General features: G+C 42.9%; 1 protein-coding gene across 1 annotated transcript in view; it reads left to right on the plus strand.

The window, feature by feature from the left end:
- The window catches only part of T265_11463 (hypothetical protein), a gene marked incomplete at both ends in the record, with an annotated part of 48,010 nt that overhangs the window by 13,103 nt on the left and 14,150 nt on the right, over positions 1-20,757 (plus strand). The window lies entirely within an intron of this gene.

Consider the following 20,757-nt stretch of genomic DNA (forward strand, 5'->3'; position numbering starts at 1 on the left):
AATTCTCTTTTTCGGCTCCGAAATAAATTGCAGTTGTTCCCCAAGGTCCGTCTAGTCGTCATACATTGTACCTGCAATTTGTCAACGAATTTCAGTGTCTCTGTGTAAGGGTGACAAAACTCATCACAACGCGAGTCTGTGATGACGAATTTACTTTGTAGTCATCAGTTGAAGAGCTCCCCAGGCATATAGGTTAGTAGCGTCTGTTGACATTCAGTACAGCCTTCGTTAATCGATCTAGCCGGGATGACCCGTGTGTCCACGTGAAGATGACGTCTCCACAATTTTTACGCAATGCAACAAATCTGCGGGAGATCATGTGTAACAAAAAAGTAATGGATAAAACGTAATCATTCATTTGTAGTAATGTGCCACTCAGAAAAGCAGGAGGTTTGAGATACTGCCCAATTCTAGACAGGAGCATTCGAAATGCCAGGTTTTGACTGGAATCACCTACCCCCCGTTCAGTTACCTATTGTGAGTATCGAGGGACGTCACTTACGCTAGTTTAGCTGCAGCCTACGGAAACAAAATGCCAATTCACATTTCGATTGTCCCGGGAATATCGAATGAGCCAGCCGCCATATACCTGCATACGGTGTTCTAGCCGTCCCCGGGTGTTTTATTGTTTAGGCAACTTATCCATAGGGCATACACAACACCACGAAAGATTTGCGCACCTAGTGCCAATTCATCATTGGACAGAATTCGGAGATGCAGTTTGACTCACAGTCCAAATGAATGAGACCAGTATACTCGAGAGAATTATCTGGTTTCAGTTTTGCAGCGCCAAAACGAAGTTAATGTACAAATGAGCTCATTTGTATCTATGACGAGTGCCAGTTTCCCCGGAGGAACTCTAGGATCAATATCCGATAGCGACCTTCAAATAGCGCGGAGCCGTTGTAAATTTTGCACTCACATGAACCCACTCGCTTGTTCGGAATATATTTACTGTGTGCCCTTGGCGGTAAGTTCCTAATGTATCAAGCGATCGCTAAATTCTGTGCGTCAACGAACTACCCAGACATTCGTCTGAGTTTGGGTGTTGGCTGGATGCCCAGTCTCTTCTGTTTTGTTTCTATGCCGAAGGGTGTCAGTGAATTGCCCGCGTGAAACGCTGAAGACTGCTGACCACTGATCACATAGGGTCACAACAAGGAAAGTTACCGGGACGGGATTGCTTGGATTGGACTTGGATTGCTTAAAACCTGTTGTATGCATTCAGTAGAACTACCTACCATCTAGCGGCTGACGACTTATTTCGTTTCGAAGTTATGTTGAATTCTGCCTCCACTTGGCTGCAAACAGTATCCAGTTCTGTGCAGTGTAAACTTTTTGTATACTGTAGTCCACACTCCATATCCATCGCAGACTGTGGGCGACAGGTCTAGTCAACCGAAGCAAGAGTGTCCAGTACAAAATGATTTTGCACGCTAGTCCTAAGAAACACACCTGTGGAACGTGTAAACTAACTGTCACTTTGATTCTGCTCGGTGGTGTGGATTCGTGTTTGAGTTATTCATCTGCATTTTTCTGTCAGCCTTATGCTTTAGTTGAACATCACATTGTACGCCTATCTATTGGATCCCATAAAGGGGAGACCAGTTTTTGGCTGCTGAATGGTGTTCCGCAATCTTCCGGGTAGGTGGTCGTTTCAAGAATAATCATAATGTTCTTGTGTATCAACCGCGTGGCCAACCGCTCTGTTTTGTCACCTGTGTTCTATTAGTCAGTGCCTAAGCAGGTATTCTTCCTTCCCTAGTAATCGGTCTCTTCGTTGTGTTGATTTCTGTGCTGTACCGGGCATCTGGCACATAGAAATGTTCTTTCTTGGGGTAACCGCTTAATAGTCCTGGACAAGATGCAGCTGGCTTAAAGTCGGTCCGGTCTCACGCGCATAAATAAGTCTCATCTTTATAGACAAGTTGACAAATCTAATACAACAACGTCAGGTTGCGGGTGTCTTTGAGGAGCAACCGCTAAAGCAGACTTTTTCAAACGATTCTCTTCCAGTCTGATTGCTAGACAAACGGATGCCTTCAAAACCGTTTCAATTAAACATCCTATGATGTTGTAACGGAGTGTAAGGGAACTGATTCAAAGTCGAAGAAGCTAAGTCTCTAGTCCGGCCAGAGTGAAGAGAGAAAGCAAAATTTAGGCACTGCGTTTTAGTCGACAGATGACGACAAAACTGCCCTACCTGCGTCGATTGACTGGACCATTTTTACTTATACTGCACATCTGATGTGCAATAGTACGTCAGATCTGTGAAAGCGATAGGGTGAGTCTACAAGGTCTGAGAATCCGGATAGTTTTGGATGGAATCCTTCGGTTTAAACCAACGATTTCTGAACAGCTATTTTGATTGAAAATACAAGCCATGCCTTATGACGTTGGCAGAGCACGAGGCGGACCATTTGCAATTCATTATACTTTGACAAAATGAAACATCAGTGTGTGTCCATTAGAAATAGACACTGCAGACAGTCTTGATGTGGGTTTCGACATCGTATTCGTGTTTACGCAGCTCCATTAGATGAGCTGTTTCCCGAGCTACATCTGGTAACTGAAGACAGATAGATAACAGGATAACAGGGGAAATCAGTTTAGGCATTAATTAGGAAGACTCAGCACGCGTAAGTTTGACTGCGGATTATATGTGTCCAACGTATGTCTTGACTAATGATTAGGGATGCTTCCAAACGAACAAGGAATTGTGTTTCCACGCGATTCATCCTTACATCCACCGGCAGAATTCAGCATTTCCGAGGAAGATATGGCCTTTTTATGCTAAACAGTGTGATTGATTGTCGGTGAGTTATACGGAACATCGAGCTAAAAATGTTTCCCTGTTAAAAAAGCTATTTCAAAGAGCTTTTTGTGAGTATCAGGATATCCGAATTTCGGACGTTCCAAAGTGTATTGATATAAGCGTGTTTGGATTTCCAAGGGTTCTCCGGTAAACAATCAAATGAGAGTAAACTATGTAGGTTGACTGACAGCAACACGTGATTCTACAATGAACAGTCATCCATTTATGAGATCGACTGCTCAGAATGTGGAGAGCGAATATTAACTAATCCAAAACAAGTTTTTCCATAAGCCCTCGATGTTTCGAGAAGGCAAATGTTACACCCCATTAGAATGCTTTGTTACCAGGGAAAATGAGCAATGCAGCGGTGCCGTAAATTATATTATGTAGGTTGACTGACAGCAACACGTGATTCTACAATGAACAGTCATCCATTTATGAGATCGACTGCTCAGAATGTGGAGAGCGAATATTAACTAATCCAAAACAAGTTTTTCCATAAGCCCTCGATGTTTCGAGAAGGCAAATGTTACACCCCATTAGAATGCTTTGTTACCAGGGAAAATGAGCAATGCAGCGGTGCCGTTACTGTGGGTATTGTACAATGCTTGGAATCAACAGTGGTCAGGGATGCAAAATTGATTGAGTCCGTGAATCCGTGTCCATTCAAAGCAACGCATTTTTCCCAAGAACTACCTAGACACATGGACTGAACAAACGGGGCTTATGTCACGGTATAACGATTAACCAGGATTCAAATCAAAAGACCTTTGGAAAAGGTTGTCAAAGCATTAAAAAATGACGGTCACCGAAATGACCCGATTTCATCAGTGAGGAACTATCAACTTGCGCTTGTCTTCCCACTGTTTTATCGCACCTATGTTTCCGGAATGCTGCTATTTAGACGCCGAATTTTCCGGCGAATTTACCGCGGAATTCCGCGTCTCATCAACAATTGTCTGATTTCAGTAAATTATAACAAAGTTTAAATCAACGGACATTTGTCAAATCATTAAAAGACAGACACCTACTTAAAGCAAAAGATATATATTGATATGAAATGACCCGCGTTCATGAGTTATGAGATACCATCTTCAGCTTGTCCTTATCTCACCTATGGTTCCAACTTGCAGTTGTTTGACCATCGAGCAGTTCGGCAAATGCTCCTCTAAATGGTGCGTTTCTGAAATAGCAGTAGTAAAGATCTCAGGCTAATTGCTGGCCGAATCTTGCTTTGCTCTCTTTCTTAGCAGTGTTGAACACATCGACCCTTTGAAAAAGGGTAAAACCCTCGTCGAAATTATCGCTGTTCACTTCCGACCTACATTAATCAACTTCCTGTGATGGCCGGTTTATTCCCCGGTGAAACAAATCCCAGTTGGCCCATCCAAATCAAAACGACTGAGCTGAACTGAACTGAACTAAACGGAACATAACTGAACTGAACTGAACTGAACTGAACTGAACTGAACTGAACTGAACTGAACTGAACTGAACTGAACTGAACTGAACTGAACTGAACTGAACTGAACTGAACTGAACTGAACTGAACTGAACTGAACTGAACTGAACTGAACTGAACTGAACTGAACTGAACTGAACTGAACTGAACTGAACTGAACTGAACTGAACTGAACTGAACTGAACTGAACTGAACTGAACTGAACTGAACTGAACTGAACTGAACTGAACTGAACTGAACTGAACTGAACTGAACTGAACTGAACTGAACTGAACTGAACTGAACTGAACTGAACTGAACTGAACTGAACTGAACTGAACTGAACTGAACTGAACTGAACTGAACTGAACTGAACTGAACTGAACTGAACTGAACTGAACTGAACTGAACTGAACTGAACTGAACTGAACTGAACTGAACTGAACTGAACTGAACTGAACTGAACTGAACTGAACTGAACTGAACTGAACTGAACTGAACTGAACTGAACTGAACTGAACTGAACTGAACTGAACTGAACTGAACTGAACTGAACTGAACTGAACTGAACTGAACTGAACTGAACTGAACTGAACTGAACTGAACTGAACTGAACTGAACTGAACTGAACTGAACTGAACTGAACTGAACTGAACTGAACTGAACTGAACTGAACTGAACTGAACTGAACTGAACTGAACTGAACTGAACTGAACTGAACTGAACTGAACTGAACTGAACTGAACTGAACTGAACTGAACTGAACTGAACTGAACTGAACTGAACTGAACTGAACTGAACTGAACTGAACTGAACTGAACTGAACTGAACTGAACTGAACTGAACTGAACTGAACTGAACTGAACTGAACTGAACTGAACTGAACTGAACTGAACTGAACCGAAATGAATTGAACTGAAATGAAGCGGAACGTACTCAAATGAACTGAACTCAAGTGAAATGAAAATGAACTGAACTGTGAACTGAACTGACCTGAACTGAACTAAACTAAACTGAGGTGAATTTATTTGATCTCGCGCAACTTCATTCAGCTGCTGTCAGTCTTGATATGCTCACATGTGCACTGCAGACAATAGGACACCCTATTCCATTACACTTCCGACTATTTGTAATTCTGCACCACTTTTCACCTTCTATCATTCGCTTCGGTGATTACGGGCTTAGACTTGAACTCTCTTCCAACTGAGGAACACAATGCTGGGAGGTGATCTTCCGATTTCAAGTGAAGAACGAGAGTGCTGGTGATGTGACTGCCGGATGAGCCCCAAACGTCCCTACCGTATGCTTCATTTGCTGGTCGTCTAACAAGGAGTGGATTCGGGACTGAGACGCCAGGAGTGAATCCTTGGCTAGTAAGGTATACATTTTTCTGCACACTTGTTTCCGTACACCACGAGGTCAACTCACTTGCTGAATTGAGATGCAGCGCGTCTGGAATCGAGCAAATACTGGCTCATAACACATGAGCTCATCCTTTTGGGACATTTTCTTTATCTTTGGTTTACAGGTGGTTCCCACATTTATGACGATGTCGCAAAGCACTTTTTGACGATGTGTCCAAACCGGTTGAAGGGAAAAGGATAGTTGTGGGAGATTATCGATAGACTATTAAATTTTCTTTTGCACATCTGAACAAACCAATCCGGGTTTTTGGTTTTTTTAGGTTAACGGCCGCTAACGTATTGGACTGATGACAATTACGTACACTCATGCGTCGTCCCGTACATAAACCGATTCTCAATAGGAAAAAGGAACTACAAACCCGAATTGCACCATGCAGTTTTCGCCAGGCGGTTTCGTGTACTTGCTCAGTTGTGGCCTCCATCAAGCTTCGAAACATTGAAAACAAATGCGCCCGGGATGCGCGTTTCCTGTCTGCAACACTTGGTTGGAATCAATGAAACAATTGGGCAACATTCACAGTTACCAGAAGCTCTGTCAATGCTGACTGGCAGAATTGTCTTCCGGAGCTAATCACTATTACGAAGAAAATACTTAATATCGTCTGATTGCCTGAGTGTCTCAAACTGCCGCCAAAATTTATTTTTTGCACATCATTTTCGGGGTAATTAGAACATCGTTAAATTTATTCATGGATTTCGCTCAATATTTGAAACGGGGTCTCACCTCTCATGCGTAGGTTCATGCCATGAAAACATCCAACAAAACCCGTTGATGAAACAACGCCCCCGTTGCAGGACTAGGTAGCACCTTGTGTTTAGCGGGTGATAATTCTTGTGCGCTGTTCAGCGTCAGTGGTTAACATTATGTTTTATCAGGTGCATAACACGAGACCCACACTGATCTGTTAGACTGATTAGTGCTCGCCATCTGCACGATTATTCCTGCTCATGATACACGCAGTCATCAGGCGCAAAACCTGGTTAGTCCATGTTTATCTCGTTCTCCTGGGTTTCTCTGGATTGACGGGTATCTATCTGTCGATTTGTGTGTCAAACTGCCTACCTTTCTACCTACATGTATGTTTGACCATCTACCTGTCAGACTGCTGTCTGCCCGTTTGTATGTATGTATGCATGCATGCATACATTCATATTCGGGTGTTTGTAATTATATGTATTTATTGCATGTAGGTATATACATACGCGTGTGTGTCTCTCTATGTCTACTTCGGTTATTCTATCGGAGAAGCTTAGTATATGTATTAGAGGAACTGACCGGTCCGTTGATTGAAGTAAAATGCAAGTGCCTTCTTCCTGGAATGCCTTTTCCAGTGAAATTCTACATCCACAGTTATGACAGCGCCATTCGTCCGCCTGAATGAGTTCACAGTTGCATAAATTGCGTTATATCGCTGCAACCAGAGACGCTAATTCATGACTGGCTAGTAAACCACATTTGATTTTCCAGAAATTTCACCAAGTGATTGTCCTCCATGTGAGCTGCAGTAAGAATGAAGAACCCACTGCCTCTGTGGAAATCCTTAAGACATTTGCTAACGCTCTAGATTGCCTGGACGTCTCTCCGTTGTTTCCACAGTTGAGAATGACTCAGAGCTTCGAGGTCCTTCCTCGAAAACGAGACCTAGGAATCCTGTGAAACAATGAATGGCAAGTCTCTAACCAACTGAAAGAGGTCCACGTATTCGCGCTTGTTTAGGGACTAGTTCCGGGCACAACATCGGCGATATGGTTCATAACCAGCTATGACAGTGTCCTATCCCATACATTAAAGACCCGGATTGCCCCGCAACCGCAGTTCTACACCTTGCCACTAACCCGTTTGTGTTAAAATACCCCACTGAGCAATAAACATTACTCTCGAAACTGTTCCTCAAGCACCATAGCAAAGATGCACAGATAATCGTATGTATTATCATCTACCATGTGGAGACGGATCAGCTTACGCAATTCCAAGATGGATCAACATAGACAAAACAGTGAATCCATAACTAGTTTTTAGACAAACGAGGTATGGAGTGACACATACTACCGATGAATTAGTGAGCAATTCTCTGTTCCAGGACATCATACACATAAAACAATCACTAAGTATTTGATGCTCCTCGGCAATCATCAGCAACAGCATCATCATCGAGAGCAACGGCAAAGGGAAACACTGGTGTTCCACTGGCATAAAAGCATGCCAGTTCATTTGTAGTGGAAAAAAGAATAGTGTGACCGGAGGGGAAACCTAGGGCTAGCCTACAGCGAACGTACGAGATACCTACACCTCCGACACAGTTGGACAATCCATATATAACCTGATGAACGTCACGTCACAGATATCTCTTTGTCTACCACATTTGGCAAAGCGTTGAGGATCACAAGGTTCGAGAAGGGAACGAGAATGAACAAGGCATCAAATTTCTTTCAGCTTTACTGGCCAGTGCACTGGGGTTCCAACCCGATATCAGCATTTCGACTGTGCCTATCTAGACATCAAATCAGCTGCCAAGGCCATCGTGCTCCCTTTGGGTTGAATAGTGGCTAGGAACAAACTGCGTGTTCTAGCTGAATGTGTTTTTTTATTTGATCAGTTGAAGGACAACATGTGAATGAGTTTCATTTAGTCCTCTTTGAGTTATAGATCAGCACCTTGTTAAATGTCTCGCTGTCCCGGGATATGAGTGCCGCAAAATTCTCTGTAGTGTTATTCAGCTAAATTGCTGACGGTAATGTAAACCTTCATTGAGAAGGACACGAAAGGAGCAATCTTATTCTGAATTCGGAATGTCGTGCTGGAAGTCAAGCCAAACGGCAGAGACGATTTCAGCTCCAATGTGGTTAATTTAGGGAGGCTTCAAATGATGTAACAATAATCCGTACGAATAATCCATGTTAGATGCCGTCACTTAGGGAATCACGCACCGGTGATGTGGATCCCTTTCCTGATGAATGAATCACATTATAACCTGTCTTATGCGGACAAATAAGGTTGTCTGTTGGCCGCCCTTAGCCAAACAATTAAATGTTGCAACTACTTAGCGCACCAGTGATGATTCCCAATATGGATGGAACATTTGTACATTCCTTCGCAGGTCTTAGTGGCAGACTACCTTTTCATGCACAAACGCATAATAGTTTCCAAAGATACGCAGTGTCTCTCTCGAGGTGAAATTGTTCACCTTGTTATCTCAGGGGAATTTCGGCCGACGCGTTCTTCGTAACGTTCTTCGTATCATCTACGCATCATGAGTGGCCGTATGCGATCATTTTCTTTGTCAACATTTGTTCAACATTTGTTCTGCAGACTAAAGGGATCAACCAGAAAATCGTGTGAGTTGAGCGGGCTCGAAATTTTCAAAACAAAATCAATGTGGCGGTATCATTTAAGGACCCTAGACGAGACCTGGTAAGCTTAAATTTCTGGGGACATCACTCTTTACAGTTGCGTCCGAAAATCGTAGATTGTGCCCAATTTCCGGTTGATTACCTTTATAAATTATTACCGATGGCAATCCACCAACATATGTTTTTCTAACCAGTTTCACTCCGTTCATAATTTAGCCTCGTTTTGTAAAAGCTGTGTGCTATAAACTTGCTCACCAAAATCAACAAAACTTTCTGATTTATCAAGGATGCAAATGTGGGAAACACCATCGTTGTTGTAGACATGTAGAACTTGACCCGGGAATAGAATGCTGAAATAAGCTAGTGGTGCAGTGCAGTGTGCTTACGGGATGTAATTAATAAGTAGGTGTAATAGAATGATATAAAAGGCTCGTAAATTCCGTTCGAAGTTGGTTCTCTGGCTTGCATTTGAATACATTTTCACGGCGGTGTGCATGTTGTGCTACACGTTCGATTAATTGTTAACTAAGGATCTTTGGCGCATTAATGATGTAAAGATCCTATAGTGATCCCGGTGGACAAAGGTTAATGTTTGCGTGAATATACAGCCATGGACCATCAGTAGTATATTTTCTAAGCACATCCTCACCCAGGGCCCTTGAATATAATTCGATTGGACAATAAATGACAATAAATGACCATTTAAATCTCCAAGCGGGAACCAATATTTCCTGTCTTTTTAAGGTTTCTTATAATTATCGTAGCAATCGGCTGTATTAAAAATGTTAAGACCACTAGAATATCTGCTTAATACTTGTTCCAAATGATCACCTGTTTGATGCACTCAAGCGACATCTGGATATCAATTTTAATAATTTCATGCTACTGACAAATGAGACGTAGTTAAAAATTGCGATTCATCTAAATGGATATACCAAATTGATCTGCTATCAACTGTGCTGATCGCACCACAGATCTAAGGCGCTCAAAGTCATGAAAACGCATGAAAAACAACTTACGGTTTCGTGCGACGGGATTTCTTCCATATGGTCGATTCCACCCACGTAGCTCCCAAAACCTTGAACTGGGGCTGCATGAACCAGAGATCCTATAATTACTCGGGAGTAGTACAAAACGTAGAACATTCCCAAGTTGATGCAAAGAGGTGATTCTTTAGGTAAATTTACAGGCAAACATAACTCTTAATAGATTTTATGAGCATATCCTCACCAAGTGCCCTAGAATGTCATTCGATTGTGTAACAAACGACTTGCGGTTATTACAGCCGGCTAGCAAGAACCAACCGTTCATATCTTTCGGGGAACATACCACAAAAGTTTATTTTTATTTAGTTGTGTTTATTGCGTCAAAATTCCATGGTTTTGGTAGCCGCAAATAGGTAAGAAGGTACAAAAATTATGGTACATCTAAACCAATGCGGGAAGCCCAAAAAATTACCTGAAACGCATCTTCATGCATATGTGTGCTGATGCACGCCAGGTAGCGCCCAGATCAACGAATAATGGCCCTCAGCGCCGGAAGTAGAGTTTTTGACAAATGTTCTGAGCACCGTACACTTCATTGATTGAATCTTGCGACCGATCATCGAAACTGCCAAAATTAGGCCACATTAACAACCATTTTGTTGATCGACATGCGGTCAGTCCGGTTATGCATTTGGCTGTGTAATCCACGGTAACTGGATTGTGTTATGAGACTTAAAAGAATACGACCAGATTATAATGATACTTTTAAATTAACAGCATAAAACTGATCAATAAATGGGAGATAACGTAACGTAATATGGAATTAAAGTTTTAGCCCGAGCAACCGTTGTGAATCGCGTGCTAGTCACCTGGCATCTCCTGGTGTTTCCGATCTTCTTTGGTATATATCGGTCAGGATTAAAACTTTTCCAAGGTTTGCCTTGTTTGCAGTCGTACCCTAGTCCCGAAAATGAGCAAATAACAGTTCATCCTTGACATCTTCAAAGAACCGCATTCAATATGACCTATCTTTTATGTACCTCCTTGCGTCGATAACGAGGGTTCAGGCATGAAGATCCGTCCCGCTCCAGAGCCCTACTGTAGGAAGATAACTCAAAACAAGGGACAGGATGGCCTTTTGAAATCAAGCAAGTGCGAAATTCACAAACAGCATCGCGGTAAATAAACCGCAATTTTGACTTCCAATTCAGGCTTTCGGATAGGCGTTGGGTGGCCACTCATTACTGACTGCTTTGCTGAACTAATTGATTGCTTCAGCGTTCGAAAAGCAACTGGATTTTCTGACATTTCTGATGTTCCCTCTATTAAGCTTACGCTGTGGTTTGAGCGTTCTGGTAGGTTTCAAGCATTCCGGAATATTTATCAGAAATCTGATTTTTTACACCAGATGTCTTGCTTCAATACTTCTTCCATGACCATGCACTGTTTGATACCGCCCAACGACTGAAGTCACATTTTCTAAAGGACGTTGAACGCGACGTACATTGGAGACAAGATATTACGAGTGGCTTGACTTGTCTATCAATAGAAAAGCTTCGGATCAATCATTATGTCCGGTTGACCCCGAGGTGTATAACGTAAACTTGTTGCAAACCAAGCACTTCCACTGGTACGACCAGCCGTTCTGCAAACAAAAGGAAATCAAAAACTGAAAGTGTCGGTTGGCTTTGATCTAAACTACACAAGGGGTTTTGTCTTCAATATGTTGCGGCTATTTGAGGAAATGGTCCACGGGAACAGAAATCATCCGGAAACCATGGTATGGGGCAAATACTGTGATTTAGCCAAAACATATTACTCGGTCTCGTCCGACCCGTCTTGTAACTTGTTTGGGCATTTCTTTCAATAATCTGAGAAAAGAATCATCGGAACCGAAATAAAGGCCCGTGAAATCGCTGGGTCCGGTGAAGCAGTAAACGAGTGATAGCATCACGTACCAAATACCTAATACCGGGGCTCACGGAATCTTTGGTACGCGAAAGATTGTGCTCCTAAAGGATTGAGTAATCCAAGTGGACCAGGTGTGCCTACGAACAACGCGAACAACTAACTCTATGCTTACCGGGCCCTCGGATTCCTACACAGAGATGCAATATGCGTGACATGGCGAACATGCATGGCTGCAAATCCACCCGAACTATTCATGAGTTTCCAGGCCAAGAAAGGAGCAGTTTTGATGCGGGGTTCGGTTCGTTCTGTAGGCACTGAGCCCTCGCAAGCACATCCGAGTGCCGTGCAACATGGCCGCTGGTTTCTTTGCTGAACTAAGCAATTAGGTTAGAGATATTCCATCACGAGTGCAGGTGGCATTGTCAGCGCGCTGAGAGTGGAAGTGCGGTTGGGTTGGATGTGCTGTTTGTTACATTTGCGCGAATTGTTATCTTCTCTGATCAACCTTAATCGATGGTTGATCGTCTGGGTGAGCATTTATAGTTACCTGTTGAGTGAACTTTTTTCTGATTGGTAGATATGCAAGATGAAGCATTTTGGTGGTGCTATTGACTTGGCAGTTACAAATATGGATTCCTTCTCTCCAAAATCTGACATGGCTTTTGGTAAAATGAGCCGTTCTGGCGCTACCTGATAGCAGCGTTTTAAGACTCATCATTTTGATATCTGTCTACATTCAGCGGTTTCAATCGACGTAACCTATGAACACAAATGTTTTACCAGTAGCAGAAGCAGTCAACAAAATAGTCCCGCGTTAGATACTTAAACTGAAAAAGCCATCGATGGGGAAGGAATTACACTGCGGACAATGCACGGGGTCTCTTACGCTCATTCTATTTATAATGTACTTGAATCGAATATTTCAACAAGAATTTGTGTATTGCGTCGGAAAAATGAATCGTCGCAGTATGGATAAAGTGTTCGTTGTACGGGGGACTGCAAGTCGAGCCGAAGTTTCCTAACCTCAATCAACTTCATGACCGTATTGAAACTAACGAATTTTTGTTTCATTTCTCGCCAGTAGGTAGCCAAATGCTGGGGGGCGCGAGAGTGAAAATGATTATTCTGGATGTACCACATTACTCAAAAGTTTGCTGCGATCTCTTCGGCAGCCCACCACCTGTTTCGCCATTCTTCAGTCTCACTCCGAGTTTCCTTCTGCCTCACATCCTGTTCCAACCAAACTTGGCCAGATTCTGAGTACTGCTCACATTTGCGCATGAATTCAATTTTGACAAGGGACTCAGATGAACCCAACTGAATCGCTTGTTTGAGGTGGTCTGACGCAACTGAATGCGCTGACGAAGCCGCCTCATATTTTGGTCAGCACGATTTTCGAGCTTCCACAATGCGTTCTTCTTTATTCATGAAGTTGCTGAAAACTCTTGGATAGCTCAGGACAGTCTCCGCCACTCTTCGCTTGGATTAGATATGCACACTTCCTGAATTCCCGTCAAATTTATGTTCAACACGCTCCGTTGAACTAACGAGAGGTTCATTTGGGTCTCCTGTCAAAATCGAATTCGTGTGCAGATGAGACTAGTCATCGAAATTTTCTTACTCTAGTTAACTAGTTTATTCAGGGATATACCTTCGAAAATTGAACGATTCATAGGGATCATATTGTATAAAATTAAAGACAAAAAACAAAATTCGAAACACGTTAATAATGTAGAGCCTCGGCCAGGGAGTCATCTTGAGTCCCTAAGGAAATTTGAACTTCAGAAAGCAGTAGTCCACGGATGAGATAAAATTCAACCTTGTTCAGGAGATCACGTTGTTTAGGTGATATATTAGTACAATTACAAGACCACACGAATTGCCAATATATTTCTCATTTTTTCATTGTGTAGAATGGTGTCGCATATCACTTCATTCCGCTTTGTGCCCATGTACACTGAGCTTATTTACGACCTGAATACTACCTAGAAGACGACATACTAAACGGCTAAACACACTGACATACACGGACTTCTTGAAGCCTGTTTATCACCATCACACTTTCATCGAATGGAGACTCCGGTGCACACCCGTACACCGATTTGCTAACTGTCTCGACGTGGATTCATGGTCATCGGATTGTACCGGTTTCGATTCTCAGATAACTGCCTTTGATCGAGGACCCAAAGACATCTTATGTTAATTTTGGTGCAGGGGGCACGTCTCACATTCAAAAAAGAGAAACAACCCATTCGTTAGATTCCACGCATTCTGTGAGCCTCAGGGTTTCGCCGCTATGTCATTATGCGTGTCTGGAATGGGAAACATGACCAGGATGTCACAGGTATGTGTATAAATTTCATCTATCCTACTACAATTTGAAATTACGCATGAGATTAAAAGGCAGGATATCAAGAGCTCCGATGAAACTGAACCGCCAGGGAAAACCTTCCTCCCGTTGACAAAACGACAACTGTTCTGCTAAACCCCACCAGCATTTCGTCCGTTAAGGGATGACAGGAAGAACTACACATCTGTTCGACCTTCACCGAGGTTCACTTGAACTGTGCATCTAAAGAAACGAAAACTGGACTTCCAGGCTGATGATCCGAACACATAACCGCTATCTGCTTCTCGCACACATATGGTTTTAGTGCTCTTATGACATATTGCCCAAAGCATGCACAAGGACTGAGCAATCGCCCGAACACCCTATCCTGGAAAAAAACTATTCGAGTTCTCGAGGGTGAATTGGAAACACGTTATTAATATAGAGCCTTGGCCAGGGAGGCATCTTGAGTCCCTAAGCAACTTTGAAATTCCGAAGGCAATTGCCCACGGGTGAGATAAAATTCAACCTTGTTCGGGAGATCACGTTGTCTAGGTGAAATATTATTACAAGTTCAAGACCACACGAATTGCCAATATATTTCTCATTTTCTCATTGTGCAGAATGGTGCCGCATATCACTGCATTCCGCATTGTGCCCCGTACACTGAGCTTATTTACGACCTGAATGCTACCTAGAAGACGACATACTAAACGGCCAAACACACCGGCATACACGGACTTCTTGAAGCCTGTTTATCACCATCACACTTTCATCGAATGGAGACTCCGGTGCACACCCGTACACCGATTTGCTAACTGTCTCGACGTGGATTCATGGTGGATTGATTGTACCGGTTTCGATTCTCAGATAACTGCCTTTGATCGAGGACCCAAAGACATCTTATGTTAATTTTGGTGCAGGGGGCACGTCTCACATTCAAAAAAGAGAAACAACCCATTCGTTAGATTCCACGCATTCTGTGAGCCTCAGGGTTTCGCCGCTATGTCATTATGCGTGTCTGGAATGGGAAACATGACCAGGATGTCACAGGTATGTGTATAAATTTCATCTATCCTACTACAATTTGAAATTACGCATGAGATTAAAAGGCAGGATATCAAGAGCTCCGATGAAACTGAACCGCCAGGGAAAACCTTCCTCCCGTTGACAAAACGACAACTGTTCTGCTAAACCCCACCAGCATTTCGTCCGTTAAGGGATGACAGGAAGAACTACACATCTGTTCGACCTTCACCGAGGTTCACTTGAACTGTGCATCTAAAGAAACGAAAACTGGACTTCCAGGCTGATGATCCGAACACATAACCGCTATCTGCTTCTCGCACACATATGGTTTTAGTGCTCTTATGAATTTAGTGCCTGGTATGGGCTAGACGAATCAGCACTGCGTAATCCTAAAAGAGATGAAATTATTTTCGGTTTTGAAAGATAATTTTTGTCTGTGAAAAGGCCAAATTTCACTCACAAATCGTGTAAGATCTCGCGTATCCTGGAATGAGCTCACGTTTATGTTTTTCCATATTATCTAAGCCTCGAGAGCAGTAATTTCTGTGAAGGAACTTCAATGAATCATTAACTCGGTTAGCATACGGTTGAGAGGTATGAGTTTTCATCTTGTAGTTTCTAATTGGAGGAAAAAATTAGGCAGAAATGACCTTTACACGGATTGTTTTGCTGGTAGGATAAACGTTTGGAACAAGCCCTTTCACACAAAGGTTTGTGACTCCCTTCACCACCAAACTTTATCGCGTCACTTAACTTTGCATACCGTTTCGCTGCCAAACCACTGCATAATATATGGGGCAAGAGGCAAAGGATGACATCTGAAGGTGCAAAACGGAGGAATCTGCTAACATCATGTTAAGGCAAGTATGGTGCACGAAAAAACGGTAAGGTTTCACAAGTAATCGTGTTTTTCTTGCGCTGGTATGTTTCAACATGACGTTTGCCAAATAATAGTGCCCCAAAATCGACAACGGGATCACATCTTGATAGGAGCCCGGTGAACAGATGATACGCTTGAAAATCAGAACCAATTGCATACACAGACGCACAGCCACGCATAAATCTTGACTGGTACAATAACAATGGCAACAACTTTGGCGTGGACTTAAATGTTCCCCCGACGAACCAACCATGGTCCATTACGTGAATCAGGTTAGAGAGCACAGCCGATTTTCTCAGCTTGTAACTCTGACAGAAAGTGCGACACTTGAACAATGCCACATGAAATGTATTATTATCTAGCTAGCATTGTAATCCTCAATGTGGATCAGAAAAAATCGAAATAAACTTGGTTATGGTAGATGACGTCAACGACTGATTATTCAGATTGATCCCCTTATTTATCTACTCAAACAGGGTGAGCAGGATGTGGGGCTCCAGCTGATGTTTCAGAATCAGGACATGAAACAAGTAGTGAAAATCTAAGTGATTCTGGACATGAAACAAAGTTTTAACCCAGCAAACGAAACCTTTGAAGGAAGGTTTTACTTCACCTCATCCGTAACTGATTGTTTTCGGAAGTCTAAGGTAGCTAAAGTGCTTAGGATAACTCACTGGTCGAAGCTCGAAATTACTATGTACCGATTCCAGCCACGGCATCTCGAGTAGCATTCTTCTGGCTTTGTCGATACGGCGACCGCGCAGCACTTGCGCTTCCCCCGGGCAGTATGGCAGCTGCATAAAAAAGGGTTGCTCTGGCTGAATTATTGCTATTAAGCGGTACCCAGTAATAAATCTCCTTCTTCTTCTTCTTCAATCTGATTTTCAGCAGATTATTTTAACTGTAGTGCTCTGATAATTGGACGGGTAAACCTTAGTGATTACCGCTTCGCAAATTGAAGCTTTTAATGCAATTGAACAGGGCACACATTTGGTTACAAGCACCTGCCCGATGTAGTTTATTTGAATGGCCCAATCACTGAAAATATGTCGACACATTGCCAACCCGGGCAACTATACAGTTTATTTACCACCCGGTTTCTGATCAGTCCGTCAACCACAACCGTTGGAATTTCAAGGTCTCGTGAGCCAATGGCCCTCCTTGGTGCTGATGCATCCTGTGCCGGTGAAAGTAAAACCTTTTCAACCCAGCTTCCAGGCTAGTCACAGTGGTTGGCAGACACTTGATATACCGCCCATAACGGTTGCACTCTTGACGTTCCCCATTTCTCAGAGACTATTTTGGTCGTGTTCCAAGTGGATGACGCACAAGCTTTGAGTTTCTGAGAAGGTCGGTTAAATTGAATACGGTTCCTCAGAAGAGGTCGTGGCCCATCGATTCTTTGTTCATTTGCAGAACTGGGGTACATCAGGAGAGGCCCTGTGGACACCAAGTGAATCACAATCGATACTTCTGCTAAAACTGTAATTTTATCTTAGGGATATTACGGTCAAAATATTTTGCAATAATTGATCAGTTTTTACCTGGTTTCACCTTAGTGGGATACCTCTAATTTGGTCGTATTCTTATAGGTTTCAAAACACCATCAAATGACCGGGGACTGCACCGCCAAAAGGATAACCGTACTGACAGCATGTAGATCAACAAAATGGTTCTTATTGTGGCTTTATTATTGCAGCTACGATAACCATTCTCAGGGTTCAACTATGCAAGTGTATTCGGTACTCAACATATTTGTCATTGAACGTATTTTCAGCCGCCGAGGTCCATAATCCGCAGAGCTGCAATCTGCACAGCAGGCATCTGCATACATATTCTCAGCCAAGCAAATTGTTTGGTCCTAGAAAATTTGCAGGTTTGAATTTTCCGGGAGATTCGTTAGATGCGATAGTTGTGAGTACTTCTCGTCTTGACCATATGCTCTGATGCTCACTCTTTGGGTGGAATTTCTACTGGAACTGACTCAACATCTTCATACTACCAAAAATATATTAGATGAATAATAGTTTCACAAGATGATTGAAACTTCGTTCTGCGACGTCGTCATTTGAGGACTCCATCAGCACAAGTTTACGTAATTTGGTTTCTGTGATTTTAGTTGCTACATCCTGTTTAACGGCGAGCTAATCACACTACTGGCCAAAATTTACCTGGTTGTTCAGTGGGTGAATTTATGAGAGACAATCAAACAGATCTAGCGGGGTGTTTCCTCTACTGAAGTGCAACCGATTGTTTAAAATACTGCATTGAAATTCTTCAAATCCGTATTAAGATTGCTTTGAAAATTTCAGCAAATCAGAAGTTTTAGCATACATCACATTCCTGATTCAATGCACTACATCATCGAGTATGAACTAGGTTTCGTAGGTTGAAGATTCGGGATACCGATGGTCATTTGAATTCGGGCATTTTCAGCATGTTGCGGTAAAGTGTGATTATTATAATAAAAGTAGTTGATTATCACAACACCACCTCAGTGGGATTTACTAACCCGTCAGGTTGTTTAAACATCTAACTTTTTATGGGATCAGTCATTTCAGTACGAAACAGATGCAATGCCGACAGTGAATGATTGAACCAGATGCTCAAAATCATAACTTCTAAGACGCTGGGCTGATCGATTACTTCAGCGATCAATCGGAAACCGGCGTTCCTGAATTTCTTGACGTCCTCTCTATTGCGATTTCTGTGTGGTTTGAATGTCTCGGAAGGCATCCGGCATTCTGGAATACGTTTCAGAAATATGATCCTGAATACACCGGATTTATTGTGTCCTCACTCCATCTGAGTGTAAGTGAAGTGGGTCGGGTGTAATAAACCAAGAGCTTGTATTCTCCAACTTACATACAGCATACACGCGGGAACGTTGTTTTCGTCATTGTTCTGGAATTTTTATTTTGCTGTAGGCTTGTAGGCAACGAGGGCTGTCAATAAGAGGTCGATAAAAACAGCCTCAGATGAATGATTTCATCTAGCGTGCCCTGTAGGAAACTGATGCCAAACTAGCCTTCGCAGCTCTTCTGGAACGAAAACGCTTTCTGCGAACATGAAACGATCACCAAAAACGAAGGGTGACAATCGTGTTTGATAAAGCTGAAGCAAGTCTTCATTTGCAACATTTGGTGGCCACTTGGACAGGTGACTCGGCAGCGGATCTTTTACGGTTATCTTGCGTGCCAGAGCAAAAGTGATTAGAATTCCTTCGATGGCTTCCGTTAGTGTAAATCGTAGTTTTAGTTCAGCTGATATTTTAGCTATAACTGAATCTTCTGTGTCCGTTGGTTTATATCTCCTCATAGTTTCGATAATGCATCCACCTGACTGGTCTTGTCGGTAGATTTACTCTTGACGCAGAAGTGGTAACCGTGTACCACGGTAGCTCATCTTTCAAGTCGATTAACAGAATAGACCGAAACGTCGTTCTAGGACCCAAACACGGGTACTTGTGTTTTGTACCAGGAACTAAAATAAATTTCCGGTCATAAGGAAGCTTGTGGACCATTATGGCAGCAAACATTTTCACCAGGACTTCTTACTCGATCTGACGTTCACTTCGTTCTGTAGCTGTAAAAGTGCTAGCTACATGGGCTATGGCTTTTACCGAGCCAATTTCCGAGCCACTTTCTAATACTGATTCAAATATTTGTGAACGGCATTCTCCTCATTCCAATCGGTTGGTCTGTTGACCAGTGTAGCGTGCAAGTAGGTCAAAATGTGCTACCCAGGACACGACTCATCGGGCAAGGGTGCGTGATTTACAAACAAACCAATCTTTCTCAACAAAAAGGGCAATGAGCTGGCAACACTGTCGGCACCAGTCACCTCATTGGGCTGTCAGCCACTCCCAGAACCTTCGGTTATAGCTTTCGTTTGGGCGATTTGTGTACCGGTGGTATGGTGACATCTTTAGTTGTGTGATGCCCAAGCTCTGCAAACAACTCCTCAGCTCCTTTCTCACAAAGCATGGCCTCTGAATACTTAAGATCATTTGTGGAACCCCGTGGTTAGCCAGGATTTGACGCCTAACTACACCGCCTACTGTCGTCACTCGTAGACTTCATACGGCCGGCGCCTCGATCCATTGTCACAGGTGTTCTGTCACTATCACGATATAAGGAATTCCGCTGGCCGCCACTGGAAAAGGCTCATCATTTCAACTTAACATGGCTCGCCTATTTCGTAGACGATAGTGCCTTCACAGGATAGGTTGGCCGGTCTCATCTTTCATCAGTTGGCACCGCATAACCGAACACCACATGATACATCACCACAACAATCGTCCAGTTCGATGAGGGCCAGTAGGCCCTCTGCTGAAGTCGGTCTTACGTCTCGATGCATCATATGTTTGCCATCTCATCTCAACATTACCAGCATCCACCTCAGGACGCGCGCCATTGCGGGCAGCAGCTTATAAGAATCCACAGCTTCCCAAAGTCAACCGTCCGTAACACAGGATCCCGCCGTTAATGTTGTACGAATCTTCCAGGCTCCAATTCGACGACGTGATTGTTGGAACCAAGCATAGTCCTGAAGTCCTCATTTTTGTCTCTGGTTTTGACAACCAAATAGC

The sequence above is a fragment of the Opisthorchis viverrini genome (genome assembly GCF_000715545.1).
Source record: "Opisthorchis viverrini unplaced genomic scaffold opera_v5_499, whole genome shotgun sequence".
NCBI lineage: Eukaryota > Metazoa > Platyhelminthes > Trematoda > Opisthorchiida > Opisthorchiidae > Opisthorchis > Opisthorchis viverrini.